This window comes from Cynocephalus volans, chromosome 12 (assembly GCF_027409185.1).
Source record: "Cynocephalus volans isolate mCynVol1 chromosome 12, mCynVol1.pri, whole genome shotgun sequence".
Lineage (NCBI taxonomy): Eukaryota > Metazoa > Chordata > Mammalia > Dermoptera > Cynocephalidae > Cynocephalus > Cynocephalus volans.
The window spans coordinates 103,828,418-103,851,954 of NC_084471.1; the positions used below are offsets into that span (position 1 = coordinate 103,828,418).

General features: G+C 35.4%; 1 pseudogene; it reads left to right on the forward strand.

Annotated features, from left to right (window-relative positions):
• The first annotated feature begins 21,148 nt into the window (after positions 1 to 21,148).
• Positions 21,149 to 22,086, forward strand: LOC134391822 (olfactory receptor 5D13-like; annotated as a pseudogene).
• Positions 22,087 to 23,537: the final 1,451 nt, after the last annotated feature.

The window sequence follows — 23,537 nt, forward strand, 5'->3', positions numbered from 1 at the left end:
TGTCTAGTTCCTGTTCTTAAAGGAAAAGCTTTCAGTTTTTCCACATTCAGGATGATATTGGCAGTGGGTTTATCATATATGGCTTTAATTATGTTGAGATACTTTAATTTCTATAATGAGAACTGCAAACCACTCCTGAGAGAAATAAGAGATGATAAAAGAAGATGGAAAGATATCCCATGCTCTTGGATTGGAAGAATCAACATAGTGAAAATGTCCATACCACCCAAAGTGATATACAAATTCAATGCAATCCCCATCAAAATTCCAATGACATTTTTCTCAGAAATGGAAAGAACTATCCAGACATTTATATGGAATAACAAAAGACCACGCATAGCCAAAGCAATGCTGAGCAAAAAAAATAAAGCTGGAGGCATAACAGTACCTGAATTTAAACTATACTACAAAGCTATAATAACCAAAACAGTATGGTACTGGCATAAAAACAGACACACGGATCAATGGAATAGAATAGAGAATCTAGAAATCAACCCACACACCTACGGCCATCTGATCTTTGACAAAGGTACCAAGCTTATACACTGGGGAAGGGACTGCCTCTTCAGCAAATGGTGCTGGGATAACTGGATATCCATATGCAGGAGAATGAAACTAGACCTATACCTCTCACTGTATACTAAAATCAACTCAAAATGGATTAGGATTTAAATATACACCCTGAAACAATAAAACTTCTTAAAGAAAACATAGGAGAAACACTTCAGGAAATAGGACTGGGCACAGACTTCATGAATACGAGCCCAAAAGCACGGGCAACCAAAGGAAAAATAAACAAATGGGATTATATCAAACTAAAAAGCTTCTGCACAGCAAAAGAAACAATTAACAGAGTTAAAAGACAACCAACAGAGTGGGAGAAAATATTTGCAAAATATACATCTGACAAAGGATTAATACCCAGAATATATAAGGAACTCAAACAACTTTACAAGAAGAGAACAAGCAACCCAATTAAAAAATGGGCAAAAGAGCTAAGTAGGCATTTCTCTAAGGAAAATATACAAATGGCCAACAGACATACGAAAAAATGCTCAACATCACTCAGCATCCAGGAAATGCAAATCAAAACCACATTGAGATACCGTCTAACCCCAGTTAGGATGGCTAAAATCCAAAAGACTCTGAACGATAAATGCTGGCGAGGTTGCGGAGAAAAAGGAACTCTCATACATTGTTGGTGGGACTGCAAAATGGTGCAGCCTCTATGGAAAATGGTATGGAGGTTCCTCAAACAATTACAGATAGATCTACCATACGAACCAGCTATCCCACTGTTGGGAATATACCCAGAGGAATGGAAATCATCAAGTTGAAGGTATTCCTGTTCCCCAATGTTCATCGCAGCACTCTTTACAATAGCCAAGAGTTGGAACCAGCCCAAATCCCCATCATCAGATGAGTGGATACGGAAAATGTGGTACATCTACACAATGGAATACTACTCAGCTATAAAAACGAATGAAATACTGCCATTTGCAACAACATGGATGGACCTTGAGAGAATTATATTAAGTGAAACAAGTCAGGCACAGAAAGAGAAATACCACATGTTCTCACTTATTTGTGGGAGCTAAAAATTAATATATAAATACACACACACACACAAAACCGGGGGGCGGGAAGAAGATATAACAACCACAATTCCTTGAAGTTGATACGACAAGCAAACAGAAAGGACATTGTTGGGGGCGAGGGGGGGAGGGAGCAGGGAGGGAGGTTTTGGTGATGGGGAGCAATAATCAGCCACAATGTATATCGTGAAAATAAAATTTAAAAAAAAAAAAAAAAAGGATTGCAAAAAAAAAAAAAATTGGCAGAGTCTAAAATAATTCTCTCTTTCAATGCTTAAAGTGTGTATTTTTGCCTTATTTCTGTTTTTCCACATTAATCAAATATATGAGACTTTAATCAACTTTGCTTTCTCAAAGAACAATTTTGGAATTGTAAATCTCTTCTATTTTGTGTTTGCTATTTAATCCATTAGTTTCTTTTGTCTTCTTATTTGTTTATTTTATTTTATTTCTTCAGGTTTTTTGTTTGTTTGTTTGTTTGTTTTTTATGAAAATACCCCTGCCATTCTATCTAGAGGCCTTTTTTCCTGGTAGTAGGAATGTGCTTAGTACACACATAGGACAACTTGAAATTGCCAGGATGTTACCTCCAGAAGTGGGTCTCAACCAATGATACACTGCAGAAGGTACATAAATAACCCAACTTCCTCAAATCTTTATGGGACAAGCTAGAGCTAGGTTTCATACAGTCTTCCCAAGGTTACTGGTGGGACTAAAACCCAGTTGTCCTACAAAACAAACAAACAAACAAACAAACCAACAAACAAAAAAAACTATTCTTCAATGCTGTCTTTTCAAATTCGCTACTGGTGCTTACTAAAATCTTCTTCCCAATAAATTACTAGCATCTAAATCTTTGTTTTTGTGACTGCTACTAAGAAAATCAACCTAGGAAAGACTGCAAAAGATCATTGGAACATGTATAAGACTTGCATGTAATAACTATTATATAAAAGAGCTCATATTAACTATAAACTACAAAAAATACCCAAGAAATACTAGCAACAATCTAATTGTGGAATATACTATAAAGCAAATGTACTTCACAGGGCCTGGTTTTCCAAAGCCTTGCATTCTCAAATACTGACCTTGCAAAAGACAGGAAATTTTCCTCAGGCTATAAGTCTCTGTTGCAAGATAAAGATTTGTAGCACAGCAAGGTTGCTTGCTCAAAGACAGACAAATTACTGATTGAGATGTAAAGATACTGAGAAATTGCTGTGAGAAGGGAATGTTTGCTAAGATCAAACTTTTGTTGATAGGATGACTTAATTGCCTGACTGGAATGTCATCTAACTTGTTTCACTGAAAGTTACCAGCCTATATTATTAAACCATAACTCCACCTATGTTCTCTTCCTGTAACTTCCTGGTCTGGAAGACAAATGCAGGAAGAGAACCCCAATTGCGGGTTACTTTCCCAAGGAAGGGATGCCTCTTGCTTGAGGTTTCTGGGGATGTTAACCACTTTGGGGCTTCTCACTGCTCAGAAGAGATGGGCTTTGAGTAACCCTTTGTGGCTCCATCACCCAGGGGAAGTGGGGTGACAAATCCAAGGGGGGACAAAGCAACATCTAATGAACAAACTTAAAAAGGAAGTTAAATTGATAAAATCAAGTGTTGGCAAGGATGTGAGCTTAACAAATTTTACAAGTGCTGAGTATGAGTGTAAAGTTGATCAAAACCTTTGGAAACCTCTTTGGATGTATAAACTCATAATTCCCTTCCTTGGTATGTACTCAATAGAAACATATATTTGCATCAAAGAGACAAAAATGTTCAGAGCAACACTATTTCTAATTGCCTCAAACTGAAAATAACCAATATGTGCATCGAATACAAATATTCCTGTTGTATTAATTCAACTAATTGCTATAGAGAATGAGAAAAAACAAAATCCTTAATTACCCATACTCAGAAAGACATCATGAAATTTCACAACCATAAGGTTAAGCAAGAAAAGGCAAACATCAAAGTGTATAAATAGTACTTTTCATTAACATAATGTTTATACACAAGCAAAATTAGACTATAGTAATGTGTCTCAATAGATGTTACCCTTCAGAACTACTTCCCGGGAGGAGGCATTCTGTATGCTTCTGAGTAAAATTTTGGTAATTGATATTAAGCTGAGATTATGGGTTTCTGGATAAGTATGTCAAGGTGAAAAGCCTTTCTCAACACATCATATCAGGGGTATGTGACATCCACATCATATTACTGGTGATGTAACCTTTATCTTTTGCTTAAGGTAGTGTTTGCCAGGTTTCTCCACTATAAATGTCAATGCAAAATTTAAAATGCAGTTAATACCAGTTATTTATGACTAGTTCTTTTTATCTTATTTTCAAACTCTCAGTAATGTTATCTTCAATGAACACATATTATTTCAATAATTCCATACCTAACAGCAGTTAATGTAATAGATGTGATGATATAATTATCCCTAATGATTTAAGAAAAATATATCTATCACAATGACATCAGACACAGTGTTTCAACTAATTGTATGTTTCGAAGTCCACTGAGGAATACTACAATTATAATTCCATGGGGTCTATAGCTCCATAGTCATGGGGGCAGGTAAAAGACCCAGAGTTTAGCAGAGTTAGGACTGTGCATCCAGCCTTCAGTTTTTTCCTAGCACTTTCTGAGATTTCTTAAGTCCTGAAAATAAAATGCTGTTTTTCTGGCACACTCATTGAAATGTACTGCTGCTTTTGTTGCCAATCTCAAGCCTGTTGCTATATTGAGGAATGTTTGCTTACTGAGAAGAAAACTGCTGGAGATTCATTAATTATAAAAAGAAATTATCAGTAAATTAATCAAGCAATTTTGGTTTCAGGTTAGTTCATTTGTCCTTTGGTATCCTTTAATTCAGGTGGAAAATGTGGACGTCTCGTTCATATAGAGTACTCTAAAAATTACGCAGGTCTATTTTCATGACCAGAGACATTTTACTTCTCACCAACAAGGCATGAAAAGTTTATTAAAATTAAGTTTTTATTATAGAAGCTGGCAAGAGTTATATCAGTGAGGAAGAATTTAGAAAAGTTGCCGACAATGAGGTATTTGTTGATGCTGATCACCCCCAGGTCTGTTTTATTTTTATTTTTATTATTTTTTTATTTGAGTATAAGTCTAATTCTAACCATTGGTGTTAGAAATTTATTTGAAATTACCAGAGCTTAAGTACCACCCGTTTTTCTTAATATCTTTATGTTATTTACTTAGTAAGTGTGCCAAGTAACCAGAGCAGTAGTAACATGCTTTACTAATGGGATAAAGTGTTGAATGGGAAGTCATTTACTAAAAGTGTGAAAAACAGTGAATGTCTAACGTGTATCCACCCAGGTCCACTTGCTACTGGGCGTATTATGCTCATGATAAATGCTGTTTCTGGGGTTTCTTGTAGTGCATATAAAGGTAGAAACTCGTGGGCTAAGTTTGGATCCTGGCACTTGTTCCAAGTAAAGCCGAGAAGATGGAAGAATTATACATGCATTTGCTGCACCCTCAAGTCTATATCTTCATTTAGTCTTTACTCATTACGAGGCCAATCTTTTTATGTCCTTACTCCTCTCATCTCCTTATCTTTCCGAAATTTGCCTCATCATAAAAGAGGGATTTTTTTTTTACTGGTTTAGAAATGGACAATTTTCATTTTATAGTTTTCATTGTATCATAGATCATGTTTGGTATGAAAATATTGTTGGTCACTTTAGGATGGAGATATGTATATTGCATATATGTGTGTATATCAGGAGTGATGACCTGAAGTTCATTAATAAATAGTTCATAAAAATTTAATTGACTAACTTTATGTAATAAAAGAATAAAAGATCAACAGAATGTAATTAAAAGACATAAAAATACAGCAGGAGGCACTGCTCACTGATGGAGGCTTTAATGGAGAGTATAGAAATATCTCACGGATGACATTCTGCTGCAAACTCTGAAACATTAGATGGAATGAATGGATCAGGTACATTTTGAGGTTTATTCCAACTCTTAATCTCTATGGTTATTTAATTCTGTATTATGCCTCAAAAATATGGAAAATGAAAAGAAAATAATGCTAAAGTTTGTGTACCACCAACTGCAGTGTTAAGCCATCTTCTTGATCTTTAGTGTCATTCTTAGAATGATGACAAGGTTCTCTGTGCTTCTGTTCTGCCTCTCTTGCCTCTATTCTTTATAATTAATAATGTAGCATAACTTTCTATTTCAATTTTATATTAACAATACTGAAAAGTGTGGATTTTCAACAATAGCATGATTACTATATATTTTCCACACCGTTGGTTCTCACCCTCTAGCGTGCATCAAAATCACTTGGAGGCCAGGTTAAACCACAAATTGTGGGCCTCCTCCCAGAATTTTAGATTTAGAAGTCTGATGATGAGGCTGGTAAATTTGAAATCATTAGAAGTTCCAGGTGCTGCTGCTGCTGCTGTTTGGGGACTGCACTTTGAGAACCACTCTTCTGTGTCACTCTTCACAGAAAAACTTGAAGCCTCTTTCCTCCCTCTGTGTCTCCTTTCTGTCTTCAGTCTGCTTTCCACAAATAACTTTTTGTTTTCTTTTATCCAACAGGAATCCTGATGTTATCTGAAGGAAATCAAAGCAGCACACTCACTTTTATTCTCCTGGGTTTTTCAGAATACCCAGAATTTTGGCTTCTACTCTTTCTGGTTTTCTTGTCCATCTACACAGTCACTGTGGTGGGGAATGTGGGCACGATCATCATCATCAAGGTCAACTCAAAACTCCACACAATCACGTACATTTTCCTGAGTCACTTGTCCTTTGTAGATTTCTGTTATTCCACTGTAGTGACACCGAAACTGTTGGAGAACCTGGTTGTGGAAGACAGAACCAGCTCTTTCTCAGGCTGCATCACACAATTTTGTTTCACTTGCAGTTTTGCAGTGACAGAAACTTTCATGCTGGCAGCGATGGCCTATGGCCGTTTTGTGGCGGTTTGTAACCCTTTGCTCTATAGCACTACTATGTCTCAGGAGCTTTCTGCTCTTCTGGTGGGTGGGTCTTACACATGGGGTGTAGTGTGTTCCCTGACACTCACGTATTTTCTTCTTAAACTCTCCTATTGTACGTCTAGCATCATGAATAATTTTATCTGTAACCACTCTGTAATTATTTCTGTCTCCTGCTCAGACCCCTATATCACCCAGATGCTATGTTTTATTTTTGCTGTATTCAATGAGGTGAGCAGCCTGAAGATTATTCTCATGTCATATATACTCATTTCATCACTGTTCTGAAGAGACCTTCTGCAACTGGGCTCCAGAAAACCTTCTCCACCTGCGCCTCCCACCTGACTGCCATCACCATCTTCCATGGAGCGAACAAAGATGTGAAGGACACGTTCAAAAAATTAGTTGTTGCCAAGTTGCTTTGTTACTGAATTTAATATTCTTAGATTTATTTTATGTGTCGAAAAAATGGTTTACTGTACTACAGATTGCCCAACTCTTACAGTGTGATTGATGATTCCAATTATTTAAACAATAGGCTATTGGTATATCTATAGCAGAACATCATTTTGTGATTATTGATTTTTGCATACATCACTGTTTAGTGAAATAGCTGTAATCCATGTAAATCACAAATTTAAAAAAAATTCAACAATTTGTAGCAATGTTTACAAATTATTTTTAAACACTTTAATACATGTACTAGAATTTTATACATGTGATTCCAAAGTAAGTTTAATTTCAAGTCATAAAATATGAATAGTTCAGGATCATCCCTGAAAATTGTAATTGGGGAGCCCATACTCTTGAGAGAGTTTTTTTTCAAATACTTCAGCTTACTGTGTCTTGTACACCAACTCTCCCTTTGCTTTTTGTTGGGTTAAAAGGCAAAAGGTGATTTTAATTTATGAAAATTATAGTCTCCCGGCTAGCAAACAAAATTGAATAAAATATTGCTATGTTTTCCCTAACTGTATCCTCTATTTCACTTCAAAAAATATTTGAATAATCAAGCAATTGCATTTTAGAGTAATAGGACCCGAAATGGATTCCCACATATCTAGCAATTCAAATTTCAACATATGTGTTGTCATAATTTAATGGAAAAACAATGATATTATAGCGAATAATAATGGAAAAACTGGATATCCATACAGATAAAAGAGGCTTAACTTTTACCTCATATCATAAACAACTGTTACTTTTAATCAAATGAAACATATCATAGATGTAAGCACCAATGTTAAAGGCATAACATTTTAGCATAATACAAAGGGGGAATTTTTCCAAAAATGGAGTGAAAATGTTTTAGATTGAACCCAAAATAAATAGCTTATTAAAAATTGATAAAATTAACTTCATCTACATTAAAAATATGTGATAGAAGCTTTTTAATAATGAAAGATACCATTAAAAAATAAAAATATAAGCCACTGATTGTGATTAAATATTTGCAATATGTATGTCTGACAATGCATTTGTATTTACAATGTATAAAGCAGTCTTACACTCATGACAAAAACAAATCATTCATTTGAAGAATATTTGAAATAGTTGAGCAGACACTTGACAAAAGGAGATATGTATATTATTTATAAACAGTTTAACAGATACTATGTATTTTTAGTCATCAATGAAAGCTATTTTAAAACCACAGTGAGATATCACTGAACACCCATTAGAATAGCTAAAACAAATATAACCGAAATACCAAGTATTCGTGAGAAAATGGAGCAGCTGGAATGCTCATATGTTTGACATGGGGGTAAAAGGTAAAATAAATTTGAAAATAGTTTAGCAGTGTTTTATGACGTTATAGAGAGACTTCCCATACAACCCAACACTTTTGCTAGTTACTTACCCATGAAAAATAAAATCAAATATTTTAACTTAGGAGAAAATTCTTCCTCCGGCATATGTAATAATATAGAGAAGGGAAAGTGTAGGGAGAGTATGTGATTGGGAAATCTGTGAACTTTTTTGACTCTTAAAAGGTGATTTTCCTAGAATAGGTGGATTTTCTTCTAAAAAGAGCTTTTGGTGTAGACAAAGGAGACTGGAAAGACAGAAACATCTTGTCACTTTAACATAGGGAAATTGATTATACGCATGTATACATACATGCGTACATACATATATACATAAGTCTATGTATATAATCATATATATAATTTTGTATGTATATATATACATACACTTGGTAGTGTGCATAAATCCTCACCTGCATTGTACCTTTGACCACTTTCTCATAAAATCTATATTACCAAGCCTTTGAGAATTGTACTAATGAGGTATTAATTGTCCTCCCATGTAATTGTCCTATTAAGATGCAAGTTAGGGGTGTAGTTTGTTCATTTTAAAAAAGTGGTTTTCACATTTCTGTTGATTCTGAGAAAAGACAGACTTTACATGCGTTGATGTCTGGTCCAGACAAGAAAATAATTACTCTTGGTTTTTAAACAGAGGGAATTTAAAACAGTGATTTATCATAAAATTGCAGGAAAAAGGAGGATAAGAGAGGTCTTCCTTAGATTAGTAAAGGAGCCATTAAAATTCTCAGGCTGAACAAACAAAAGATTTGATAAGACTCAGCCCACACCATGATCTATTCCTGTTCCTTGCATGTGGCCATCCTGAGGTTTAGACTGAGGCTTGCCAGGTGTTTACCTTGATCAGATCTGAAAAACCTTATACAGATCAAGCTCTACTCTCCCAAAGTTTGAATTTAATTCTTTCTCCTGCTACCCAATGCAGCTTAAAAGAAGGCAGATACTGAAAGGGAGATGGTCAAGCTTTTGTGGAAAGCTCCCAATTCCCTAGTCAGGTTTTTTTTTGTTTTTTTTTTTTCATTTTATTTATTTTATTTATTTATTTATTTTTTTTAAATTTTATTTTGTCGATATACATTGTGGCTGATTATTGCTCCCCATCACCAAAACCTCCCTCCCTCCTCCCTCCCCCTTCCCCCCCAACAATGTCCTTTCTGTTTGCTTGTCGTATCAACTTCAAATAATTGTAGTTGTTATATCTTCTTCCCCCCCCCCCGGTTTGTGTGTGTGTGTGTGTGTGTGTGTGTGTGTGAATTTATATATTAATTTTTAGCTCCCACCAATAAGTGAGAACATGTGGTATTTCTCTTTCTGTGCCTGACTTGTTTCACTTAATATAATTCTCTCAAGGTCCATCCATGTTGTTGCAAATGGCAGTATTTCATTCGTTTTTATAGCTGAGTAGTATTCCAATGTGTAGATGTACCACATTTTCTGTATCCGGTCATCCGATGATGGGCATTTGGGCTGGTTCCAACTCTTGGCTATTGTAAAGAGTGCTGCGATAAACATTGGGAAACAGGTATACCTTCGACTTGATGATTTCCATTCCTCTGGGTATATTCCCAACAGTGGGATAGCTGGGTCGTACGGTCAGGTTTTATCTCCTAAGGATCATGTCATTTCTGTGGAAGATGTCAATCTGCCTTCTGGTTCAGATCCCCGGCCTTCCATGCACCATCAGAACTAAAAAAATTCCTGTGTGGGAAGTTGTCATGAGTTTTGAGTTTCTTTTTTCGTTTACTAGTTTTACTGAGGTATGATTGACAAATAAGAATTGTATATATTTAAGGTGTACAACCTGATGTTTTGGTACATGTATACATTGTTACCATCAATCAAATTTACATATCCACCATCTCACATATTTACTATTTTTTGTAGTGAGAACACTCAGATTTACTTTCATAGCAAATATCAAAACTACAATATAATATTAACCATTATAGTCATTTTTCTGTACATTAGGTCTCTAGTACTTATTCGTCTTAAAATGAAGGTTTGTTCCATTTGACCAATATCTCCTCTCTTCCCCTGCTCCAGCCCATAGTAACCATCATTCTACTCTCTGTCACTGTGAGTTTGACGCTTTAAAAAGAATCTACAAATAACTAATATCATGCAGTATTTGTCTTTCTGGGTCTGGTGTATTTCGTTTAGCATAACGTCCTCAACTTTCATCTACGTTGTTGCAAATGGCATTCTTTTTTGTCAAGAGTGAATAATGTTCCATTGTATATATACATATGCCCTTTCTCATTTATCCATTCATTTGTTTATGGTCTTTTAGGTTGGTTCCAAATCTTGACCATTATGAATAATGCTACATGTCAGCATGCAAGTACAGATATCTATTTGACATACTTTTTTTTTCCCCTTTAGATATTAACTCAGTAGTGGAATTGCTGTATTAAATTGTAAGTCTGTTTTTAATTATTCTGAGGACTGTCGTACTGTTTTCCATAATGACATAACAAATGTAAAGCTCCACCAACAGTGTACAAGTGTTCTCTTTTCTCTATGTCCTTGTCAACTCTTACATTTGACTTTTTAATCACAGCCATACTGACAAGAGATGACGAGAGGTGATGTCATATTGTGGTTTTGGTTTGCATTTTTATGAAGATTCATGATGTTGAACATATTTTCATAAACCTGTTACCATTTGCATGTCTTATTTGGAAAAATGTATATTCGAGACTTTTGTCCATTTTTCTAGTTTGGTTTTTTATTATTTATTTATTTATTTATTTTTGTTGTTGTTTTGCTATTGAGTTGTATGGATCCCTTTATATATTGCATATTCACCTCTTATTACAAATATGGTTTACCAATATTTCCTTCCATTTCATGAGTTGCCTTTTCATTTTGTTAATTGTTTGCTTTGATGTAAAGGAACTTGTTAGCTTGATGTATTCGTACTTGTATATTTTTGCTTTGGTCACCTGTGCTCTTGGTATCAAATTTAAATCACCATTGCCAAGTCCAAGGTCCTGGAGCTTATTCCGTATGTTTTCTTCCAAAAGTTATACAGTTTCAGATTTTAAATTTAGGCCTTTAATCCATTTTGAATTATTATTTTTGGATGGTATAACAGAAGGGTCACTTTCTTCTCAAGCATACTGAAAATATTCTCCAGAATGTATCATATGTTAGGCCACAGTACAAGACTTAACAAATTTAAGAAGATTGAAATCAAATCAATTCCCTTTTCTGATCACAATGTTATTAAACTGGAAATGAATAACAAGACAAAAAGTGGAAACATCACATAAATGTGGAAATTAAACACACACTCACACACACATTTTTGGATAACAAATGGATCAAAGAAAAAGATCAAAAGATAAATTAAATTGATCCCTAAGTATTTATTTTTTTGTGACAATTGTGAATAGGCTTACTCTCTTTATTTCTCTTTCTATTAGTTCATTATTTGAGTATATAAATACAACTGATTTGGAGTCATTTATTTTTTATCCTGCAACATGACTGATGTTATTAACCAGCTCTAGGAGTTTTTATAGAGTCTTTAGGTTTTTCTATATATGGTATCATGTCATCTGCAAACAGCGACAGTTTGACTTCATCTTTTCCAATCTGGATTCCCTTTGTTTCTTTTTCTGACCTGATTATCTGGCTAGTACCTCCATTACTATGTTAAATAAAAGTGAGGAAAATAGGCATCCTTGTATACCAAGGAGATGAAAGATTTCTACAATGAGAACTACAAACTACTACTGAAAGAAATTAAAGAAGACACAAAAAGATGGAAATATATTCCATGCTCTTGGATTGGAAGAATTAACACTGTGAAAATATCTATACTATCCAAAGTGATCTACAGATTCAATTCAATCCCCATCAAAATACCAATGACTTTCTTCACAGAAATGGAAAAAAGAATCTTAACTTTCATATGGAACAACAAAAGAGCCCAAATAACCAAAGCAATCCTGAGCAAAAAGAATAAAGCTGGAGGCATAACACTACCTGTCTTCAAATTATACTACAAGGCTATTGTAACCCAAACAGCATGGTAATGGCAGAAAAATAGACACTCAGACCAGTGGAGCAGAATTGAGAACCCGAAATCACCCCTCAGGCTTACAGCCATCTGATACTGGACAAAGCAACAAAAATCTATACTGGGGAAAAGACTCCTTCTAGAATAAGTGGTGTGGGCAAAATTGGAGAAAAATGAAACTAGACATGCATCTCTCACCACATACTAAAATCAACTCAAAATGGATTAAAGACTTAAGTATAAGAGCTGGAAACTGTAAAATTACTAAGGGAAAATATAGGTGAAACCCTTCAGCAACTAGTTCTGGGCACACACTTTATGAACATGAGCCTGAAAGCACAAGCAACAACAACAACAACAAAAGTAAACAAGTGGGACTATATCAAACTAAAAATCTCTGGACAGCAAAGGAAACTATCAACAGAGTGAAATGACAGCCTACTGAGTGGGAGAAAATTTTTGCTTACTATGCATTTGACAAGGGATTAATATCCATAATATACAAGGAACTCAAACAGTTACACCGTAAAAAAACAAACAACCCAATTAAAAAATGGGAAAAGTTGCTGAATAGACATTTTTCAAAGGAAGACATACAAATGGTCAACAGGTAATGCAAAAATGTTCAACATCACTAATGATCAGGGAAATGCAAATTAAAACCACATTGAGATATCACCACGCCCCATTTAGACTGGCTATTATCAAAAAGATGGTGAATAACAAATGTTGATGAGGGTGTGGAGAGAAGGGAACACTCTTGCACTGTTGGTGAGGTTGTATATTAGTACAACCACTATGGAAAACAGTATGGAATTTTCTCAAACAACTACAGATAGATATTACATATGATCCAACAATCACTCTTCTGGGTATATACCCAGAGGAATGGAAATCATCCTGTCGAAGATATCTGCACTCCCATGTTCATTGCAGCTCTGTTTATAATAGCCAAGATATGGATCCAACCTAAATGTCCACCAATGGATGGTTGGATAAGGAAAATGTGGCATATATACACCAGGGAATACTTGTGTTGCGTAGAAAAGAATGAAATTCTCCCATTTGCAATAACATGGATGAGCTTGAAGAAACTTATACTGAGTGAAATAAGAAAAGCACAGAGGGATAAATACCACATGTGCTCACTCAAAATTGGGCGCTAAGAGAGAAACAAGGAAGGAAAGAAAGACCATAGCGGTGCATTGGACTTGCAGAGGGAGAGAACTTACTTTGGTATACAAAGTGGAGTGGGGGAAAAGCGGGGAGGGTTAGGGAGGTTGGGGATAATTGGATGGGAGGAGATACAGGGTACAATTGCAATTTGTGGTAATGGACATGCTGCCAGCATGGATCTGACCTTCAAAACTTGGGCATGTGGGGTGACAATCAGCTTTGTATCTCATGAATATTCATAACCAACAAAAGAAAAAAGCAAAAGAGAAATTAAGAAAATATCTTGACCAAAACAAAAATGTACACACCTGATATGAAAACTTACAGGATCCCTTATGATGGAAGATTATAGTGATAAACACCTACATAAAAAAATAAAATAAAATAAAAAGAGAGATCTCAAATAAAGAGTCCAAATATACACCTCAAGAAACTTAGAATAAGAGCAGACTAAGTTTTGAGTTTCTTTAGTTTTCAATGTATCGTTCAATTCTTGTGTATCTGCAAAGCACTTTTGGATTCATTGTTTAGCCAGCAGTGACCTTTTGCAAGGGTCAAATGTAAAATTCAGCCTGTGCACAGAATCATAAGCATATACAATGGAGGAAATAGGAAGTGACTGGCAGCTCACCAAGGAAAGTCTCTTCCCGGATTGGAATTTTAGTGATATGTTCCTAGTCACTTCCAGGGATCTCTTTAAAATATAAATTTAGAAATTTACTTTTTTAAAAAATTGACAATTAATAATTGTGTATATTTATGGGGTACAATATGATATTTTGCTATCTGTTTGTATTCTGGAATGATTAAATCAGGCTGATTAACAAATCCATAACATCATTTATCATTTCTTGTGATGATAATCTTTCAAATCTATTATTTTAGCATTTTTGAAATACACAATACATGTTATTGACAATGGTTATTGTACTGTGCAATAAATCACTGAAATCTATTTCTCTTCTCTACCTGAACCTTTGTATTTTTTGATCAACATCTCCCCTTTTTTCACCTCTCTTCTCTTCTCTGGTAACCAACACTCTACTCTCTGTCTTAAGTTTGGCTTTCTTAGATTCCACACGCAAGTGAGGTCTCTCAGTATTTAAGGAAACCCTGGTACACTGCTGGAGGGTGTGTAAATTAATACAGCCATTTTGGGAAAAAATATGGATTTTTCTAATCAAAGCAACAATAAAATAATCATATAATCCAGCAATTCCACTTCTGGGTATATATCCAAAGGAGAGGAAATATAATCAGTATGTTGAAGAGACATCTGAACTCCTATGTTCATTTCAGCATTATTCATAATAGTCAAGATATGGAAACAACCTAAATGCCCATAGGCAGATGAACAAATAAAGAAAATGTGGCATATATATGTATATATATATATACACACACATATAGTTATGTGTGAGTGTGTGTGTATATATATATGTAGATATACATATAAATATGCAATGGGTACTATACAGCCTTAATAAAGAAGGAAATGGTGTTATTTGCAACAACACAGGTGAACTTGGTGGATATGGAAATTTGCCTTTTGAAAAAGTTATTGTAGGTGAGATGTAGGTCTGCAGTGATATTCTGTATACTACCTGAGGAAGAAGACCATGACTGACTCTCCAGTGAAAGAATGAGTCAGCAGACAATAATTGTTAAATCGGTGAAGAAAAAACTGTAGGATTATACCTAGAACATTTTTCAAAATAAAAATGGAACAAAGATTTTCAGAACAAAATGGCTAAAATATGTTTTCCGTGACTTAGAACCAAAGAAATCATAAGAGGAGCTCTTCAAACAGAGGAATACCAGGTGTATCTTGGTGGTGACTGCAGACGATAGCAAATTCAACCAAGCAGCAGCCCTTTAATAGATGAGTAAGGCTGATGGTATATAGTGTGCGTCCATTGATTTGCAAATATATTATTTTCCTTTCTAATTTCAAGAGAAAATCAGAAACAATTTACATTGCCATGGGTTAGATAAAAGTGTTTTATTATAACTTTTTCTGTGGCTCTTTGAATTCACCAATGTCTGTCATAATATAGTTTTAAAGAGATCTACTTGAACATGATACAGAACATCACATCTGCCCATTCCACTGATAGCATCACACTAATCATACAATGTAAACACAAGGTGGCCAATAGGCTGGAGGCCTTAGTGAGACACAGAGGACAAAAGAGATTTAGGGAACTGCCACTTCAATGATGTTTTTAAGGGTGAAATAATCAGAGGTATTTCAGATTACCCTCTCCAAATAAAAGTATTTTTTGAATTTTGTGGATCCTATCCAAAGTGAGAAAGCATAGCTCTTGGAAGAACTCTTTTAAGTTTTAGATGCAACACATTCCATACCTGATAATACTACTCCAGCACTTATACAAGGTATTATACACAAACCCGAAGGTAATGACTACCACTTTCTAGTGCATATGGCTTTGAGTGCTCCCCTACCACTGTGTGTGGGGAGGTCTGTGACTTGCTTCCAAACAATACAGTATGTAAAAGGTAATGGGAACCTTCCCTAGAATATGTTATGTTACGTAGCAGGATGAAGATCTGTGCGTATGTAATTCAGGAGCAAATTAATATAATTTTGACTTAATTAAATGGAAATCTATCCTAAGGTGATGTTAGTATAAATATAGAAAGCCCTTAAAGGAGGGCCTAGGTTTTTGCTTAAGTTAGAAAAACTATCTTCACTTCTGGTTTTGAGTGAGTAAGCTGCCATGTTGTGAGAGGGACTGTGGAGAGGGCCATGTATCAAGAAATGCAGGTGGCTTTTAGCATCTGACAGTAACTGCTGGCCAGTGATCAACAAGAAAAGGGGACTTTAGTCTATAACATCTGCAAGGAGATGAACAACTTGAAGAGCTTGAAAGAAATTCATTCCCAAGTATAGCCTCTGATGAGACTGTAGTTCTAGATGGCACCTTAATTGCAGCCTGGTGGAACTCTGAAGAATGCTAATGTATATCAGTATACTATACTAATAATATCAGCTAAATTGTGTCATGACTTCTACTGTACAGAAACATATAAAAATGTGTATTAATTTAAGCCATTGAGCTGGTAGTACCCTGTCATGCAGAGTGATAACTAATATACCAGGTGATACAGAAGGGTGCCAGGTTTGAGAGGCTCTGATGCAAAAACCAGCCCCAAGTCTGGTTCAGCTTGCAAAGGTGTCAGTGATGAAGAAAAGATACAATGTGGAGGTTATGCCAATTCCATGTGAAAGTAACAATACAGATTGCTGGGATTATGGATCAAAGCTAGGCCATCTAGAGGAACAATTCAATGTCCTGTGATGAACAACCTCTGTTGTGCTAGTGTTCCCTTGTGGAGAGTCTGGCAAAGAATGGAGAGATTGACAGCAGTCCAGGGAAAGAATAAGTGATTCTAATTGTGGATTATTCAGGTGTAGTGGAAATAATGGATTGGTTGACACCGGTGGTTCTAGGAGTTAAACATACTTCCAAAATACATGTGTTATTTTTAAGAAGGTGTGGACACAAAGATATTTTATAATTTAATTGTATTAATATAGGCTTGCAAGAATAGTGTACTCATATTTGGAAGGAAACACGAATTAGTTTCAATGACATGAATCTATGATTCCAAAGACTGATGATTTTCTTTTTTATTGAAACATAATTGATTAGACATATTCATGAGGTACAGAGTTGAATATCAGTATTTGTGTACAATATGTGATGATTGAATAGGTATTGTTAGCATGTTCATCATTACAAAAAGTAATTAGTCTTTGTATTCTTTACCCAATTTCTCCTTCCCTCTCCTCCCCTCTCCATTTCCCACTCCTAGGAACCATAGTTCAGTTCTCTCCTTCTGAATGTTTAATGTGTTATAGTGGTCTGTTTTTCTTTTTTCTTTCTTTCTTTCTTTCTTTCTTTCTTTCTTTCTTTCTTTCTTTCTTTCTTTCTTTCTTTCTTTCTTTCTTTCTTTCTTTCTTTCTTTCTTTCTTTCTTTCTTTCTTTCTTTCTTTCTCTCTTTGTTTCTTTGTTTTGTTGTTGACTTCCTTCCTTCCTTCCTTCCTTCCTTCCTTCCTTCCTTCCGTCCTTATTTCTTTTGACAATGATGAGTACTTAATGTTAAATAAAATAATCCAAAAGGCACTTCTCTTTTTTATACATCTCAAGACATGCATACACTATGCAGAAAAAGACATGAACATAATACAGCAAATGTTAACAGCTTTTATCTCTTATTGTTGCATTCTCACTGATTTATGTTTTCCTTTGTGTTTTATTGTAGTTACTATGTTTTCTAAGTCAATTTGTGTATTTTCTGTTAAAATTTTCTGAAGTAAATCAGTGAAGTAGGTTTGACAAGGCATTGTCTCCAGTGATTTAGAAGAAATTACATTCTTACAAATACACATAAGAAGGCAATTAATCTAACTTCTGAGTTTGAATTCTAAAAATAAGTAGATCAATAAAGATTGTCAGGAGTTTGAATCTCCAAGGTCATGAAGTCATACATAAGCCCTGCATTTTCTTCCTAGGATTCAAAATCGACTTCCAAGCCTTTCTCTTTTTCTTGCTCTTTCTGTCTCTCCCCCTTTCCCTTCTTCAGGGTGCTAAGAAATACACTCCCAAAACATTAATTAAACATAAATGAACACCTGATATATTTGCCACCTTAATATTTTAAGTAATTTGTGGATTCTCAGGGAGAACTCTGAGAATAACTAATAAATAAGAACAGGATTTTCCGGTAAGTTGGTTTCAGGCTGGTAATGTAGACTGTATTATATTTTACTCATTTGAGGGACATACAAGCCCAGAACCTCTCTCGAAAGAGGGAATTCTCCATTAGTCTAAAAGCCATATCTACTGAGTCCATCTTCACAAGGGTTCAAGTTGTTGGACTCTGATCTCTTCTTCCTTCTCTGTGGTATCCATCCTGATTTCTGCTTTCAGGATATCCACCATGTTCATACCATAGTATGTTTTAAATAATTAAATCATCTGGGAATAATATCCTCAGCATCTCAAAATCTTGTAAAAAGAAAAGAATAATATTCATAAAGTAATAGTGAACAGAGTGTACCTTGACATTTTGATTTCCTGATAATAACTCTTGTAGGTACATCAAGAATGTAGGAGATATCACTGGAATAAAAAAGGAAACATTTCTTTGTGATAGTGAATTTCATCTAATGCTTTATAGGTTTCAAATGCTGCATGAGTAGACCAGAAAAAGAGGATATTCCAGAGGATAAAATTAAAGCAAAATCAAATATTCAAGGAATAAATGAGCATGTACTTATCAATATAAACTGAGAATATTGGCATGATTAAAGAAAACTGAACAATGAAATGGAATACCCTGAATAGGTAGGGTAAAGCTTTAGGTAAAATCAAGCAGGGAAATCCAGATTTGATGAACTAGGTAGCACAGAGCAAGTGAAGCTGTTGGAGCCACAGACTGTCATAATAACCACGAGAATGGAGGGGTGAGGAAATCGATGATCCCACAGAGCAGGGCAGGAGCCTCCACTGCCACAATCCACCGGAGTAGTGATTGCAGTTTGGTGACTCTTCCATGGGCTCAAACCCGACATGAGATACCGAGGACCAGAAAGAGTCACATGATGATGAGAAGGCAATTGGGGAAACAAAGAAAATGTATTGAAGAATCATTATTAGTGAATTCAGGCTAAAGAGGGCAAAAAATTGAACAAGGAAAGAGAGCTGAATTAGCCTTCGGTTTCCTATGCTGTATCCACATGTATATGCCTGCCTGCTTTGGCCTTTGATCTGTTTCTTAGATGTTTTATAATGATATAAAAGTTGAAAAATAAAGCCAATTTACCAACTAGTCATAGAATGAAAATTAAAAGGAGTGAGGGTGGGGGAGCTTCCATTTCCTGGCCTCCGCAATTGTCAGACTCTGAGGTAAGAACATTAACATTATTTCCTAACTTAATACTGACATATCTATGAAACATGTAATACCCTGCCATTACTGTTCCCATTTTCCTGATTAAGAAGTTGAGGCTCATAAATTTGAGTAGTTTATTAATAATCATGCAGCTGATGTCAAAGCCTGAAATTGAAAATAAATATATATTTTCAAAGGCCCTGCTTCTTTAATTATATTCACCTGTTATGAGCTGTTTGCCGTTCTCCTGTCTATTCCCTATTTCTCATGAAGGAAATACTTTTTTTCAAGTGTCAGAAGTAACATTTAGCTATGGAGGATATATGTTTCTTTCTACCTTCAGATGGTCCGACAAAACTCAAAGGATGTCTTTGCTAATGGGATTCATACTAATGTCTTTTACTAACCTGCACATTTCGGAGACGTGCTTGTTATTGACTCAACTTATTTTAAAATCATTATTAAACAATTAAAGGGACTTTTGTGGTTATGGAATGCTTGTGCATATGAGATACTTATTTTTTCTCAAGATAACATTTATAAATATAATGAAGATTGCATGCCTCAAAACAAGACAATCACACATGTAGTTTAATCTAAACCCTTTGCAATGCCTACAGTGGTAATGTTCATGTCACCAGAAATGTTGAGGGTGATTAGGGAACCATTGGTGGTTATTACCATGTTCTCCAGCTTGATCTAAAGAACATGGAAGTCTTGGGAAAAGAATATTTTATATTATTCAAGGTCAGTGTTCTCTGCTTATTTAGTTATATAATACACCAAATAAAATTGTTAGATTAAAAAATAGTAATGGAAAGTTAAAAGATAATGAATAAGCGATATAGATGCATATGTTGAGAACATCAGAGACAGTAAATAAAAAAGCACTGATGTGGGAAGAAAACAAAGAACTGAGGGAATCTGTCAAAACTGCAACTTCATCACTGCACCAGGTTGCTACGCTGTTGCAAAACAGGAAGGTAATTATCGTAGCATAAGATGAAATCATCAGAAAGCCTGAAGATATACAAAGCTGTATTTCCTTCAACATCCAAATGTATGAATATTTTAATAACTCAGAAATCCATGTGCTGACTCACAAAAGCTGCCTCTTTCTAGGATCCATTATAATTCTGACAGAATAATCTCCCTAAAACCTTTAACACTCCTGTTCATTTTATTACAATTTTTAGTGCTAAATTTATAATCATTGTTACAGTAGTGCTATTTAAAAACACATGCATTCAGAATGATGAAACTGTGTAAGACACATTTTTACAACAATGTGGAAGAGTTTTCTCTATGTCTAAAAGAAAACTACATCATTCAACTTCAGCCTGTCAAGGATCAACTTCAGAACCCAGCTCATCACCAACAAGCTACCTAAACACTGAAAAGATCCTTAATATATGCCTCAGTTTCATCACATAAAAATATGGGGATACTTGTTTTACAATGTATTGTGTTATTTGGAGATTTAAATTAATATGGTTAATATTTTAGCACAAAGCCCAATAGAGGGTATATGTTGCACAAATGTACTCGATATTATCATTACTAGTTTTATATTCATTATTTCAGATTCTCTCCAACAACAATCATGTTGCTGGCTGAAGGAAATCAGAGTTCTAAAGTCACCATCATCCTCTTGGGATTCTCAGAATATCCAGACCTCCAGGTGCCCCTGTTCCTGGTGCTCCTGACCTGGGGAACTTGGGCATGATTATAATCATCAGGATCAATCCCAAACTCCACACCCCCATGTACTTTTTCCTTAGCCACTTGTCCTTTGTTGATTTCTGTTACTCCACAATTGTTACTACCAAACTGCTGGAGAACTTGGCTGTGGAAGACAGAACCATCTCCTTTATGGGATGCATCATGCAATTCTTCTTGGCTTGCATATTTACAGTGACAGAAACATTCGTGTTGGCAGTGATGGCCTATGACAGGTTAGTGGCTGTTTGTAACCCTCTCCTCTACACGGTTGTCATGTCCCCAAAGCTCTGTGTGTCATTAGTGTCTGGGCCCTACGCATGGGGTATACTCTCCTCCCTGACACTCACCTATTTCCTCTTGGCATTATCCTTCTGTGGGTCCAACATCATGAATAATTTTGTCTGTGAGCACTCAGTCATCGTCTCTGTCTCATGCTCTGACCCCTGCATCAGCCAGCTGCTTTGTTTTGTCATCGCCATATTCAATGAGGTGAGCAGCCTCGTAATCATCCTCACTACTTATATTTTCATCTTTGTCACTCTCATGAAAATGCCTTCTGCTGGTGGGCGCCATAAGGCTTTCTCTACCTGTGCCTCCCACCTGACCGCCATCACCATTTCCCATGGAACTGTCCTGTTCCTCTATTGTGTCCCCCACTCCAAAAACTCATGGCTTACGATCAAAGTAGGTTCTGTATTTTGTACAGTGGTCATTCCCGTGCTCAACCCATTGATTTACAGCCTCAGGAACAAAGATGTCAAAGACACAGTCAGGAAGTTAATGAATCACCTAACAAAATTTTACCCCAAAGGAAACTGATTTATTATATTGAGGGTAATTTAATGCTTCTACTAGAGATGATGCTTCAAATGATTTAGTCAGTTCACTGGTCAGATTTTTAAATCTCTTGTAATAAAACAGTTATTTGACCACTTCAGTGTTTAGTAAAATATCTCTGAACCATATGTGAAGTAACACAAGTGTCGTGTAAAGAATAGTGTCCCCTAAACTACTAATATCCTCTGAGAACCTCAAAGGTGACATTATCTGGAAGTAGGATCTTTGCACTTGTAATTAATGTAAGGATTGAGATGAGATCATGGTGAATCAGGGTGGGCCCTAAGTCTAATGACAGTGTCCTTATGAGACAGTAAAGGACAGCACAAGAGACACACAGGGAAGAGGCCAAGTGAAAATAGAAGCAGACTGGAGTTTTGCTGCCAGAAGCCAGGGGCAAGGAAGGATCCTCCCCCAGTGCCGTCAGAGGCACCGCAGTCCTGCCATCACCTTGATCTCAGTCTTCTGGTCGTGAGAACTGTGAGAAAATAAGTCTGTGATTTTATGCCTCCAATTTGTCATAATTTGTTGTGACAGCCCTAAGAAACTTATGCAACAGGTAGGTGAATATTAGACCATAAAACCTACAAATCTTGACATATATTGGCATGGTAAATAATTTTGAAAATATTCCTTAATTTCATTTTAGCAATAAGAATGTCAGGGTTGCAGAGGAAACCTGAAAAGCCACACCTGGGTAAAAACATGCAGCAGAGTACAGTAGAATCCGTAACGTGAGGGGGGGTATACTATCCCTGAGATTCTACCAAGTTCTTTGTGCCTTTCTCCTGTACTTTTAATATATATACAAAGTGATGTTAAACATGATGACTCTGAATATCAAGTAAAAATGTTGCTTTTATGTGAAGTTCTTGGAAGATTACCAGGGAAAATAATTGAAAAATTCAGTTTTTAATGTCATGAATCACACAAACTGTGTCAAACTTGTTTCTGCAAATTCTATTTACTAACACTGTGGGTATCATGATAAAATTTAGAAATAGTCTGCATAATCCTTGTTTTGCTTTTTATTGTTAATCTCTAGTTAATTATGCATTTTATCTGCAATGAATAGTTTTGTTTGCTAGTAATATATGGCATGGTTGTAACTGCTTTGGCAGATATACAGATGTCCTCCAAATTTATTATTCATGAGTTTGGTTTAAACCAGTGACTGACTGAGTTAGAAAAAAAAAGATTTAAAGCATTATCTCTGTTTCTCTCTTGCTAATTGTGGTTTGTTTCACACAGATTTCCCAGGACATGAACTGTATTGGCACCTGAGATTATTGCACTATATGAATTAATTAAATATAAATTGTTTCCCCAGAGTAAAGGTGTTCATCTCAAATAAAGCTTTTAATTTTATGCTGTTATGAATGTATACCACCAAATCTTGTCTTATATTTGTGAGCCGATAGACAATTGTAAAA